Source organism: Poecilia latipinna, unplaced genomic scaffold (assembly GCF_001443285.1).
Source record: "Poecilia latipinna isolate Pla-1442-1.1 unplaced genomic scaffold, P_latipinna-1.0 Scaffold258, whole genome shotgun sequence".
Classification (NCBI taxonomy): domain Eukaryota; kingdom Metazoa; phylum Chordata; class Actinopteri; order Cyprinodontiformes; family Poeciliidae; genus Poecilia; species Poecilia latipinna.
The window spans coordinates 457,088-471,038 of record NW_015112874.1 but is presented as its reverse complement, the minus strand read 5'-3'; the positions used below and the strand labels follow the sequence as shown (position 1 = coordinate 471,038).

General features: G+C 37.6%; 1 long non-coding RNA gene across 1 annotated transcript in view; it reads left to right on the top strand.

The window, feature by feature from the left end:
- The first annotated feature begins 844 nt into the window (after positions 1-844).
- The window catches only part of LOC106947853 (uncharacterized), a 22,222-nt gene continuing 9,115 nt past the window's right edge, over positions 845-13,951 (top strand). The window contains exons 1-3 of the long non-coding RNA XR_001425054.1: positions 845-946; positions 5,366-5,371; positions 8,532-8,538. This is a non-coding gene — a long non-coding RNA (uncharacterized LOC106947853). The remainder of the gene's footprint in view (positions 947-5,365; positions 5,372-8,531; positions 8,539-13,951) is intronic.

Below are 13,951 nucleotides of genomic sequence, written 5' to 3'. Positions count from 1 at the left end.
GCATTGAAACTCAACATGCTCAAGAGTAGATAAAAATGACATCCTTCATTTTTTAATGAGACCCTGCTCATTAATTTGTGTCCCTTACTGAGGACATTTTGTTCACCCTACTGTACTACTTTATATAGGACATCCTGGCTTTCCAGTGATGCGTCATGTGATAGGCTTACATGCTGGGAGCTCACTTTCCCCAATCAAAATGAACAGCTTACCAGCAACCACTTTTTATGAAGACAGGAGAGGAAAGTCAAGTATTTTTTCATCTTCAGCGATTCTTCCCTGATAGTTGTATTTTTATTTATTGACATGTTTAACAATATTTTGACCTCTGAAAGAATTGAATGATTTGAAGAGTTTCACCTATGCTTCAGAGCTCATAGCACTGAAGTAGCAACACTAAAAGTCACTACTGAAAAGAATATTAAGGAAAAGAAAAGAAAGGATACATTTCCTCTGTATTGTTGATGATGCTCCGCTATATTTATCTATAAATCCTGATGAATTCAACCAGTTAAACAACAAGAAAAACCTGGAGGATTCTAAATGTTTTACTGTTGAATTCAGATTGAAGTTGTTGTCTTTGGACCAGAGTCTTTGAAAAATAGGCAGCTTATATTGGCATCTAATCTGGACGACATTAAATTTGACTCCTGTGCTAAACCAAAGTGATCAGGACGTGTAATTTAAAACCCATATTAAACGGGTTTCCAGGGTTTCATTTTCTCAGTAGAAAACTAGAAATATCTTGTCCAGGAGTGATGCTGAAAAATTAGGCTATGCATTTTCTGCTGCAAGGCTGGACTATTGTAATTCTTTACTATCAGGAAACTCACAGGAGACAGTTTAAAGCCTTCAGCTGGTCCAAAATGCTGCATCAAGAGTTGTGATGAAAATGAAAAAGAGAGATCATGTTTCTCCTATTTTAGCTTCCCTTCATTGCCTCCCTGTTGAAGAATAATTTAAAATTCTCATTTTCATATATGCAGTCCTCAATAGTCAATCTTCATCTAATAGTAGCAATCAGATTGTTCAATTTGCTCCTAGCAGAGCATTTCCCTCTTAGACTGCTATGCAGATTGTTGGAGGCTCTTAGAGTCTCTTAATGTGGAATGGCTGGCAGACTTTTAGTTATTCAGCTTCTCTTCAGTGGAACCAGTTCTCAATTATAGTTCATGGGACAGACTGTCCACTTTTAAGACTAGCCTTCAGACTTTCCATTTTGATAAAGTCTATAGAGTGGATTAGATGATCCTCTCTGCAGTTATACTTATATTAAGCCTCAGTCTTCGCTCTAATTTTGCAATATTTGCTGTCATGTCAACTCTTAACTTTATATTTGCTCTGAAGGTGTTGAGATGCGACACCTTCCTGGTAGGGACGTCATTTAAGCTACTGATGATTCACCTGGCCCAGTCTTTCAGTGCTTAGCCTAGTCTCTTTCTTAGACAAAGCTATTGGCCAAGCGTTTGCTGTGACTAACTGTATGTACTCTTTCATCCCACAGACTTGAAAGCTCACTCAGAGATTTCCTACTTAAGCTGGGAATACACTGAATGATTTTTGGCTAATTTTCAGCCGATTTTCCAGTTGTGTGACAATTTTTGCTATTGGGCCGAGTCTTAGCCTAATCCTGTGTTGTGCATAGTGTATTATACAGCAGGTTATGAGAAGCAGCTAAGATGTCACGTAGCTCCTGGTCAGCAATTGTACAGTTACATAAAAATCAAAGCTGCTTGAAATTCTTAGTACCCCTCATGCGGCAATTGCACTGTAAAGGCCTAATTTACCTGAACCTCTCACATCACTTCTCAGAAAAGTATATAAGTAATCTGGCTTACTGTAATTACGTACCACAATCAATCTAACATGTTAATCTTATAATCAAATGTTGCTTGCTTGAAATTAGACGTGTCAGTCTCAAACATAAGTATAAATTTGAATATTAGAGTTTATGAACTTCAGATGTCTTCAAAGTCACATATTTTTTTGCATTTCTGCTTACAAATTTAGTGTTCACTAAATTCTCTAACATTCAGTGACTCAAAGTAAACTTACCTGCACTGGGTCAAACAGGAATGCATGTTATTGACTGTATATGTGTCCATATACCTGGATTGGATTCACTCTCACCCCACTCTTTTAAAGTGGTTTTAGACTAGTGAAATGTAATAATTTCACAATGACACAAATATTGGGTAAGTTTCTCTTTTGGGTGAAAACTCACCCAAGATTATCAGTGACTTGGGTGTGACGGATGGGAGGAAAAGGTCAAATATCCTTTAGAGAGTGCGATCATTTCTTGATCATGTGATGCAAGTGGAGTGATGTCTCACTCCACTACTGCATAGCAAGGTCTTCACTGGTAGGTCAATTATCCCTTTCCTGTCCACTCACATTGTATGATCCAACCATGGCAAATTTTACCGGCCTAAAGGTTTGGTCTTTTTCTCTCCAAATGGTTTTGCACTGGATTTCCAGGTGTATCAAAGGAAGAAAACATTCAGGGGTCAAAGACTGGGGATAGGAGCTTCAACAGTCTTGTGACTGATTGAGTCTGTTCCCCCCAGGAACTTGTGACTTCACAACAACTGATCTCATGGATAGTTTTCTTTCAATGTGTTTCAGTATTCGGAAAATACAATGACTCCATAGGTGCCTATGGCAATCACACTGGTTGATCATGTGATGGCAATGGTCAGCCAGGATGGCAATGCTTTGACATTGCTCTGACTCTGCCATCACAAAGCCTTGAATCTGAAACGAGTCTAAATATTCAACTAACCAACTAAGGACATCTAACTACCTTGACTTCAAACTGAATCTGGATGAGGAGCCAATGAATGCAAAATGTTTCTATGCATCTAAAAAAATGAACAAAAAAAAAATATATAATTTTCCCTACTAAAATACCCAGTGGAATAACAAATGGAGAACTGTTCTTCTGCTGGAGAATGGCCAATGATGGAGAACCCAAATAAATCACACATGAGAGAAACTGTAAGATAATTATTTAATGCGTTACTATGAACTAAACCTACATTACCAAAAAGCAAAAGCACATATCCTTGTCTCATCCTCTCGATTTTGTCAAATGTGTATTTATTGCAGGACTTGTTGAGCAAGTTTTCTAGAAGAACAAGGAATGAAGAGTTTTTGACACGTCTATAACATGAAATACAGTAATATACAAAAGGTGGTTACATTTTTATTGATAATGCTGGAATAATATGGCTGCTTTTCACTTTTTAACCACAACTTGCAGGTGTGAAGACTCACCTTAAATATGGCAAAAAGAATTTGGAGTTTGATCATGTAGACATGAGGCTTTCAGCTCCACTGTAATCTGTTTTCCTAACTTACTGTAGCATTCCTCCTTGATGATGTTTCACTTCCAGAGAAAACTCAAATGTTTGTCAGGGCAATTTCATCCACAACAGTGAATAACATGCAAAGTAAAATAAGAAATAAGGTGCTACTGTTGATGGATGGATAGATGCTGTTGATGGATGGATAGATGGATTGACTTATATATCTGATGTGGAGAAAGTAAAACACTGTAAGGAAGGCGTTGATGCAAATATTAAGCTACTCAAAACCCTAAACTCCTTATTGGCACTTCTACTCTCAGACATTTTCAAATCTACATAAGCCCAGCTGAGACAAACTTTTGGGTATCAAAGAAATTGATTAAAACACTGATGGAAACTAGTCCTGTCGTTTTCAAAGCAAGTCCATTCAAATATTTCTTCACAGCATAGTCTGGGCTTTCACCCATTGACTTGGATTCCTCTGGTAAAACTTCTACTGGGCAAATCAGCAAACAGAAAGGGAAGTTCTGAATAATGTCACTTCTCTCTTTGCAGCTAAGGATGGTTGTTTATAGCGCAGGCAATTTCCAGAAAGCTTCATAGCACAGTTGCCCTGGGGCTTGACATACTGTACATCAGGGACAAACTTTAGTAATTGGGTAAAGTTCAAACTTCAACATGGTCCACAGCTCCAGGAAGCAATCTCTTCACAACAGATGAGAGCCCCAAACTTAGTTTGTACAATGTGAATAACATGGGACAAGGGGCTGATTTTTACCTGGGTAAGTGGAAACATGAGTAAGAAAGGTTGAATTTCTGCAATGTCAATAAAGATTTTCACATTGACTTTTGAGAAAGCTACAAATAACTCCAAATGCCAATTTTTATTGCAGCTAAAACAGGTTTTTTAACATATCTTTTTTTTACATTTTCATTATCTTTTGAGCGATGCCTATATCAGGATCTTGGTTGCTTTAGGGGTTTTCTTGGTTTGCAGTTTTGCTTTCGGTGGTCTGCCTTAGTTATTCTTTTAATTAGATCAGTGTTGTTTCTGTTTTATTTTAGATAATCTGTTCTTATTTCATTTTATGTTATTTATTCCTCATGTTTAGTTGTTCTTTATTCCACTAAAATCATGTTTTGCCTTTTTGTTACTCCTTGTTTCCTTGTGCCATCTCCCCCCCCCCCCCCCCAACTCAGCCTGCTTCCCTGGTCCCGACTAACCTGCACCCGATTATCAGTCACTTGTTCCTTGTCAGCAAACTCCTCCGTTCAAAAGCTAGTCTCACTCATATCTTTTCTGCTGGGTTCTTCTGTTCCTTCCTGGTACTAGGTTTCCATTGTCTCTATAATGCCCTGGTTTTCTGTGTTTTCATTCACATTTGATTCACACTATTATTCCTCATGTTTAGTTATTCTTTATTCTGTTTAAATCATGTTTTGCCTTTTTGTTACTCCTTATTTCTTGTTTCTCCCCTTGCCTGGTCTCATGTCTCCAGAAGATACAAGTTAGTCCCAGACTATCCCACTATCAAAACCATTTTTTTTTTTTTTTTTTTTTTTTTTTTTTTTTTATCAGTAATTGGCATTTCCATTTGGTGTCTTTTGCACAGCTTCATTCTCATTGCTGTATCTTAGATGCTGATATAATTATGCTTATGACCTCCTGGATATGTTTACAATGCATATATAATGCTATTAACCCTTTCCAGTCTGATAGAGGTCTTTTATGTTTCTCATCTGTTCTTCAGATCTTCAGATTAGTGCATAATGTGTTGGTTTCTTAAATCTTCTAATCCGGTGTTATTACAGCTACAGAAATTCAACTCAACTTTCCACAGAAATGCTGTTAATGACACTTAATTTATAATTTAACAAGTGGAGTGATGAATTTATTACTTTTAGGAGTAGGTCTGTTTGCCCAGGTGTTTCTCTTTAAGGAATTGTCATCCTTTAAAACCTGTACGTTATATTTAGTCAGATAATCAGATTATAATAAAATAATTTTTAATAGTACTGTTACTGGTAAATGTGTCAGTAATAGAATTGCAGAAGAGGTTAAAGTTCCCATGATACAGAGAGAATAAGACTTGCATGTCACTGAATTTGAAAAGCCTAATGAGACACTGGGCACTAAACCCTGAGCTACAAATGCTGAACTGTGGCACAGTGTCCCAGGACTTCCAGTTCCAGATAAAGACAGATGTGAGACAGTGATTAAGCTTTGAGTCGGGTGTTGCAGCCATCTATCTTTGTTAAATGGACTTTCTTCCTGGTTTACTGTAAACTCAATGTTGTTGTTTTTTTTTTATAAAGGTTTTTAGTCTTCCTGAAACTACATAAATAGCTTGTTTTGATGGCTCATATACAGTTCAGAGCAGTACAGTTTCATTTTCAGTTTATGTGAACTCAGTCCAGTTGGTGTATTTATCTGTCTTCTGAACACTCCCATTTGCCCGGATTCTTGTTTGTCAGTATCACTGCATGACATGTTGCTCTGTCCTGCATCTGCTTGCACTAAAATATGCTGTGATCTATGAATTACTGTTCTAATTGGCTGCATCTATTGTTGTAAAATTACAAAGGAAAGAATAGACAAAAGGTAACTTATCACTTTGTGGTATCTGGTTTGCGTACATGTAATATTTCATCAGCAAACATCCAAAGTATACAGTAGAACATTACGACAAAGGAGTTTGATTTAATTTGTATAACATTAAACTGAAATACAGATCATGGGCTAAGTATGGCAACAAATATTTTCTCAAATACCTTCTGTAATAAGTCTGTATGGCCAGATCAGTCTAAGATTGAGTAATTGAACCACAATGACAAGAAGTATTTTGGAGGTGTCATAATAAAAACACTGGCAGGATGCAGTGGTGTGACAAAGTGGTTCAGTGTGTTTACCACTTGTCCCTTATTTTTATTTCTGATTCATTTACTCTTTCTGTATCTGGACATAATGCTTAAATTTAAACATTACTTTGCAACTTTGCTTCACTCACTGTCTATGTGTATGTTTCGGTGAAAGTTAACACTTCTACACCATTGAATGATTTTTTTTGTTTTTGTTTCAAGGTATATGAAACAAAAAGGAAAATAAAGTATTTAGATTCTGCAGCAGGGCAGGTGTGTGGGAGGGGCCGACCCAGTATTTCCTGCTTAAATGGCTGGATGATGATGTCATCTATTACATAGCTGGGTTCTACCAATTACAGGGTTTTCTTTTGTGCATTGTATTGTTTTTTTTCTTCTTTTTCTCCTTCTTTAAATGAACCTTTTGAGTTGTCCTATATTACATGGTTTATTTTCCAGACCATTTAATATGAATAGATGAGTTTGTAAATTACAAAAATTGTAATTTACATACACATACACACATTGGTGTATGTATGTATGTATGTGTCCTAATGTAATATATATATATATATATACATATATATATATATATATGTATATATATATATATATATATATATATATATATATATATATATACAATATATATATATACATATATATTTTATGCCTGTTTGGATCAATAGAAATATTCAATATACTCAAACACATGCAACTAATCCTAAATAATTGACCACAAGTGTAAAATGATTGACATCCATGTCCATGGTGAGCACATGTAAATGTCCAGTCATATTTGTTTGGAAGAGTTGCTTCGCTTAAGAGGTAAACAATGAAGCAAGTTATTTTTGTTGAGTTTACTTGTTATTTTAACATATGACAAAATCAGTTATTTCAGAAAAGGAGACCTAGAAAACACTGAGGCCCAAGAAGATCATAACAACGGCCAGCCATACTGCGGTTGCGGTTTACATCCTTGAGCAATTTCCTGTGTCTGGGGTGTGAGTCCCTGCTGAGCTGCTGTCACTAGGATCTGTCACAAATGAAGATATCATACACTTGCCTCAGAGGTCACAAATAATGTGATCTAGTGGTACAAGTATACCAGTGGTACAACATTTCTCATGACATCATGAGGAATGATGTGTCATAAGAAATGTTGGTATTGACATTAGCTTTCCATGTTACAAAATAGAAACAGGATTTTTATACACATACATGTCTCTTATCAACAGACTCTGCATTATTAGACAAAAATAACTTAAATAAACTCAAAATGCAGGTTTGAAATGATCATTTTGTCCAGGTCAAACAAGCACCATTAGCCCTATTTGAAACAATTAGCACATTCCCAAAGCACTCCGAAAAATAAGGAACTTTTTTTTTGTTTGTTACATCCAGCGGAAGTTTAAATTGATTGTTTGTCATGGTAGTGATTTTAGTGATGCCATCCAGAATTCCCCCCCCAAAAAATGTAGGTGGCCAACGATGCTAAAACTGGTTGGCATGCGATTCAAAGTTTCATCTTATAATTTAAAGGTGGAGTTTATTGTTTTGTGTGCTGGGTTCGGTGGATGTTTTCAGAAATTCTAATCTCATTTGATTATTGTCCAAATTTAAAATACTTTAATACTGTAATTTACAGTGGATTATTTCACGGTCAGTAAAATACAGTTTGAAAATGTCAGAGTGATGACTGTAAAAAAATCTTTTTCAGAGCTGTTTTATGACTGCCTTCGAAGTCAGAAGTTTACTCTCATCAGGATTTCGCTACACCTTCGAAGAATATGGAAACGTCCAGGTGACAATTTCATGATGTAAACTTCTAACAAGTCAATTCACAACATTCAAGTTAAATGGAGGCCCACCGTCAACACATTTTCTCCCTTGAGTACAATTTTAGGATGGTTGCAAGAAATCAGCCAAAATATCAGAAATAGAAATGTGTATCTCCAGCAAGTTTGGTTCGTCATTCGGAACAATCTGCAAATGCCAGAAGGTGCATTTATTTGTTTGAACAATTATACATAAGTATAAACACCAATGGGATGCCCATTAATCATAATATTTGGAAAGGAGATGGGTTCTATCCCAGAGAAAATCACATTTTAGGATGAGATGTGTGTATCAGTCCCAGAACAAAAGCTAAAGGCCCTGAGAAGATGCCGGCTGAAGAAAATTATAATCCATTGTCAATGTGTTCTGCCATAGTGACATCTCGTCATATTGAAAAATCTTACATAACAATCCATACAGTTGAGGGCTTTTTTTTTAGCTGGAGGAACTGGTGCTGCTGACTAAACACATGGCATCACGAGGATAAAAATTTGAAAATACTGAAGCAATATCTGAAGACATCAGCCAGGAGGTTAGTGTCTGGGCACAAGAAGGACTTCCAGATGAATAGTTGTTTTTATAATTTAAGTTGTAGCTTTTAAGATAATGAATTAAGATGTCTAGTCTGTGCCTCAGACAAATGATTTCATATCTATTTTCCACAAAATAATATTGGCTTGGTAATTGCAGCATTACAACTACCTTTCCACAAGGGGGCAATGCTGTCTTGAGCATAATTCGTTCAATAGTTTGCACATCCATAGGACTTTTGTGAGGTTACCATAGCATAACTTTATAAGTTCTTGGTTTTATATTTGCAGAAAATACCTTTCTCTTATTGTGAAAGGAGATCATAAGCAGTGAACTGGATTCCAAACCAGTATACTTCTATTGTTTGATCATGGTGTCAGTCCGACTAAATGAGTCTGGATGAGTCCAAGCTAAAGACTTGAATCCAACCCAGAACACTTGTGAGTCGGAGTGTACGTTAGTGTAACTCTGACATTCTGGTCAGTACCTTCACTTTGTTTGCTCTCCTTCACCCTTTCTTTTCCCACTCCCTCCCTAGACAGGATGTTTGTGTCTCAGCGGAGTAGCAGCAGACAGCGAACCATAGGAAAGCTGATGATCAGATAGGGTGGTTGTGAAGCACCCAGCTTTCCCAGCGATGTGAAAGATTAACTAGGATTTAGGACTTCCATTTGGATTGGCCCCCCTACACAGGGGGGCCAGCAAAACAACACGAGGCCACTAGGCCACAGTGACCCAAACAGCGAGTCCCCCTCCCCATCCCCTGTCATGTCGAACTGCCATTTTCAACCTAACATCCTATATAAACAAGGCTCTAATTGTGAGAAAAAAAGAAATGACTCAGAAATGGAACGACGTCGTCCACGGAGAAGGAAATGACCAAAGTGACCCACTTCTTATCTGAAACAGACACTGGCCAACATGTTTGAGTAATGATGCATCAATTGTCAGCGAGGCGTTATCGAGGCTGATGCCGTTATTACTTGCCAAGAAATTCAGGCAACAAGAATTATTATGCTAGCAGGTGATATAATGAGACTCGAGAGGATTGTGTTTCCATGTATTGTAATGCTTTTCATGTGGGCTCGTGGAAGTTAGCGTTAGATTCCTGGCTGTGGGCAGAGGCCTGTGCAGCACAGGATGTGTTTAACGTCAAAGAAACCTGAAGACGTACACCTAGAAGAGGAGAAATGAAGAAATCAGCATAGGCGTAGTTTAAATAAACAAGTTATTGTTATATTATTGTGCCTTGTAAATAAATTTTCTAACATTGCAATCAAAATATGTATTTTTATCTGTTTTTTCATGGGAGATGGAAGGAAAAATGCTTTACGTTTAATTTATTTTCATAGATAAGAATCTGAAAAGTGTGGCAAGCATTTCCAAGTTTTATGGTGTATCCTATTTTCCGGATTAGATGTCATATGTTTATTTTTTTATTTTTAATTTGTTTTCAAAGTTTTGCTGGCCCCTGTACAACTTGTTTTCCTCTTTGTGACACATTTATCCACTTTTGCATTAAGTTTTAATTCATACTGATGAACATGAGCCATGGAGTAAACTTTACCGTTGCAGTTGAGAGGAAAGTTAATTGTGGGCAGCAAGGAACATGGCCGGAGCTCGTGGAATAAAACCTCATATGGTACTTAAAGAGCATACTATAAGGAGAGGCTTGTGTCTCAATGTCCTAGAAGTTGCCAGGCAGATTAATTTAAATTACTTTCCAGGCAGACCTTCTTGGTGTTACTTCATGCAACGTAACCTCCTCTACATCACTCCAGATTTACCCTGCATGCTCCTCAACTCAGAAACTGCCAGAAAACTTCCAAGTCAAAGTCGATAACTTTCCATGAGTGTGTTGAAAAGCAGGTAAATGAGCACAGCGTGTCACCACTGGGTCATGTCACATATCATTTTTCCATAGCGGTTGAATTTGTCCGGTAGACAGTTTGTGGCACCTGAACTGTGGATTTCTGCTCCTCCAGAGTAAACTTTGGTATCTTGGCTACTTTTCTGACTGATGCTCTCCTTGCATCAGTCTAGATGGAAGGCTATGTGTTATTACCGTTGTGCCATTCTCCTACTGCTTTGGGGTAAAGGATTCGGCAGTATTTCATAAGTAAAAACTTGGTCATTTTGTTTTATAGTCTAACCGTTTTATATCCTAACCTTGACAGAAAACTTTTATCTTTATACTGAGAATAACAATAATAACACACATATGTTGGTTCCAAGTACAAATTAGAGTACTTTTGAAGGCAGTTTGTGGGACTGGATTTTATTTCAGAAGATTTAACTGAGTACAAAAACACCCAAAGTTAAAAAAAATAAAAACTAAAAACTGAGAACCATAAACCCTTTTCCTTCCAATTTACCGTTGCATGTTAGATTGTGTGTTTCTATTTCAGGAAATCACAAAAAAAAACAACAACAAAAAAAAAACACATCAGCTGTTTTTGCCAAGTCCTTGTTGTAAATAACAGGTTAGGTAAAGGTTAAATAAATAAAATAAATGACATTTTTTTGCAAGGGGCTGTGAAAAAGTCCCAACGACTCCTCACCTTTTATTATTTCGTATTTTCACAATAACTCAAAGTAAATTGAAAACGCTTTGAGTGGAAAAGACATGTTTACTCCAAACTTTGCGCGTGCCCTCTTTTTCTCGTTATCGTGAAATATTTCTGAACAAGAAGTTTTTATAGAAACTGTGGAGGGCACTTCCTGTGAGACGCAACACACTGTAATAAAAACACAGGAGTGGAAAGATGTGTGCAGCTCTGCCCTGTCCTGTTTTAGACTCCCTCCACCCTCCAAGCCCTCCATATCACTCCCTGTTCTCTGTAAATTCCCCGGCCAAGCCGCTGGTTTCCTCAACCAATACCATTTTTGGGCCTAGTTTGCTTCAAAAGTAGCCGACGAGTGGAAATGGCATTAAAACATATTCAGCTAACTCAGAGTAAACATGCCACAAGGCTGTCTAAAGGATCAAAGAAGGTAAAAGAAGAACCTTAAAAGTGTGTCCAATTCCCCTCACACAGCCGACTTTCTGTTGGTAGGATTTCCTTGCAGTGATGGCTTTTTTTTTTTTCTTTCAAACCTCATACAAGAGCCTGAGTGTGAATTAAGCCTGTAAGTGGTATAATTAAGAAAGTAACTGACTCTAAGACACATGAGCCTTTCACATCGAAGACTCGCCGGTGAGTGTACACACATGTGCCATAGACGCAGCAGACAAACAGCCTTCTGTTCACATCCAGAGTTAACCTGCAATCATAACTCACCTCATTTCACCACCATACAGTCATAAAGGGCTGGATACAGTGTCACAAATATAACACAGGTTCACAGGGTCTCGGTCCTTTAAATTATCAAGATTTAAACGGATGAAGTACAAGCTCTTTGCACAGTACCGGAAGTATAATTTAACAAGATGAGTTCCCAAAAATCAGCTTCTTTACAAGGAGGTAATTTAGATGATTTTCCTTGAACCCAGCTCATGTTTCATTCCCAACAGAAATGTTGGCGCTCGTAAACGCTCCAAATCGGCTTGTAATATCTGCAAGTGCCTTTGTGGAGACAGTCTCATGGCGGTTGGCAGCAAGTCCACCGAGAGGTCATGTCTTTATCTTTTGGTCCTCATCCACAAAAAACAGTTCAGCAGGGTGAGGGCTGCAAGGCAGGAGAATGGATTCCAGCAGGCGCAACAGCTCTGGAAAATACACCCTTCACAATGTTTTTCTTCACTCCATCTCCTTTGCTTGTTTTTCTGATAGAGTGGTCAAGCTGATAACTAGGATCAAACTGTTCCTCAAGGATTAAATACGTAAGACAGACTCAAAAATAAATCCACAAGATTAGAGTCTTTTCTCCCTCATCATTTATAACATTTCAGTTGGTATAAATATCATTTCGAGGAGCCAGATTATGCTTAAGCAGCTTGAGAATCACGGCTTGAAAAAGTGATGGCTGTGTCTGATATTTATATTCACTTTCCTGTAAGAATGGTTTGATTGTTTTGTTAAAGACTCCGGGGAAAATGGCTGGACGTCCAAGGCGAGGGCACTTTTTGTAAGCGCTCATGTGTGTGTGTGTGCATGTGTGTGTGCAAATGTCAGGTTTACTTTAGCTCTTTCAGAGATGCTGGAGCAATACTAGGCTTGTGGTGGACCAGTGCAAACACAAAGCTGTTGGAAACAATGATTTCACAAAGCAGGCAAGGCTGGCGGCCTGTTTCATTTATTTTCACACCACATTCCCTCTGTTTAACCTTTGACAAGGTCTTCCACCTCCTATCCTTCCCCTTGTTCCCCTCACACTCCATCAATAAACAAACCATAAACCTCACAGCAACTCTTTCTCATCAAGCGTTGAAGTATGTTGCTGTTGCACCACCAGAGGTCCCACCGTGTAGTCACAGATGAGAGAGCAGGACACGTGGGAGGCGGCGCTGACTGTTATGATCTTAGCGCTGTGGTGGATCATAGCGTTTCAAACCTATAAACACAGGTGGGTTACGGTTCTGCAGGCCATGAAATCAAATATGTGCCTGCATATGTTGCGTGTGTGTGTCTTGCTGTGTGTATAAATCACCAGACGACGTGCGGCACCATATGCCCAGCAGACGCTGAGGACCTTGGAAACATATTGCGTCGACAGTAGCCCTGTGTGCTTTTATTCCATGATTAACTGGATGCCACAACATGCATGCTCTTTTAGATACATGCAGCTCCTCAGGAATTTGGTTTAGTATAAATCCAATACAATGTAAAGGCTTCCGCTGCATGGCATGTCTTTCAACTGGCTTATTCATTTTGATATCAAGTTTATGCATTCAAAAAATATATATTTTCTGGACTGCAGACACTTTTTCACAAAAAAAAAATTTTGACAAATTGTGTTTTTTGAGAAACCCCCCCCCCCCCACAAAAAAAAACAAAAAAAAAAACTAATCTTTATTACAGTTCCAAAACTTTTCCTTTAAATCAGTTTCATGAGTTACAGGGCAGCTATCAGTTACAGCTTCATCTTTTTAATGCGGTTTGGCATCACAATAACGTTCCCTTAGTTATTTTCATGTCTGAAATAGAGAAATTTGTGAAATAGATAATAAGTAAGGTAATAAGATACATACCACGCTAAAAGACAAATAAATAAATAAAAGAAAGTGGCTGAATGTTAGTGACAATTAATTACGTCAAATATTGAGTATCAAATTTGGGCAGCAGTGCACAACTCAAGACAAAGGCTAAAACCTAGCTAACTGGCACCCTGTCTGGGGATTTAAAAGCTGTTACTGGAAAGGATCTTCTTCTTGAAAATCACCACAGTGGATAATAACTATTTTTGTATTTTGTTAAGAATAAATAAAAGTACTTGGTCTAAAATGCGGTTTAAGCTTAGATTTATAATTAAAA